Here is a 1,058-nt window from a genome sequence, read left to right on the forward strand (position 1 = left end):
AAGGAGAAACCAACTAAACAGATTGGGAAGATAGACAAAAGAGACAAAAACGAATAAGCATACAGACAGACAGTCTGGAAGACATACTGTACCATAAAGGAAAACAGCTGACAGACAGAATGTCTGACCAGATAGACAGCCAGACAAAATGACAGGCAGACAAGAGAGACTAACAGAGAGGATGAAAGGCACACTGGTAACTGTGCACTGTAAGTGAAAACCCTTTCCAACTCTGCAATATTGAGTGGGGCGGTAAAAGGAGGCACGCATATTGTACAGCAATAGCCCAGGACAAGGCCTGCACAGTGAGCATGTACCTCACATAAGCCAGGTGGGAACAATGGGCCCAATTCATCAAGCACTTTACGGCCAAATTACACCCATATTTTGATCTTCCCGGCATTTAGGACAATTCCCAAGTTAGGGGTCAGATTCAGCAATTTTTTTTTTGTCTGGGATTTTGAAGGTAAGACAGAAATATACGCCAGATTTAGTCACTTTATTTACACTATATCTATGACCAGATTGATGAATCGGGCCCATTGTGTGGAGAGGGCAGAGGCCTGATCCTCACAAACTGCCCAACGCCACACAATAAAGGTGTCAGAGAGCTCTCCAGGGCGGTCTGCACGTTCCATTACTGTCTTATTTGTTTGCCAGGAGCAGGAAACAAATCGATCTGACCGTCGTTCACTTCCATTATACAATGTACGGTAAATTACATACAGTATGTGCCTAAAATGCACTCCCTTGGCCTATACTGGCAGTGTGCACGAGGAATTTGATGCTGTTCGGTCCAGTGGTTTGCAAGATTGGCCCCGGACAGACAAATAATTACACACAAACAAAGCAAAATATTATTATTTAATTGAAGTCAAGTCTGAAAAAATAGAATGTATCAGTAAAATAACACGAAAAGTGTAATTTGGGGAATTTGTACAAGTTGGTAAAATAAGTGTACCAAAGATTTTACGGCATGTAGCTTATTCAAGGCCTGAATTTCATATATTATACTGTACATTTATATTAAATATATTAGATAAATATATTTTAGATGT

The sequence above is a fragment of the Nannobrachium achirus genome, assembly GCF_963921795.1.
Source record: "Nannobrachium achirus genome assembly, chromosome: 11".
NCBI classification, from domain to species: Eukaryota; Metazoa; Chordata; class Actinopteri; order Myctophiformes; family Myctophidae; genus Nannobrachium; species Nannobrachium achirus.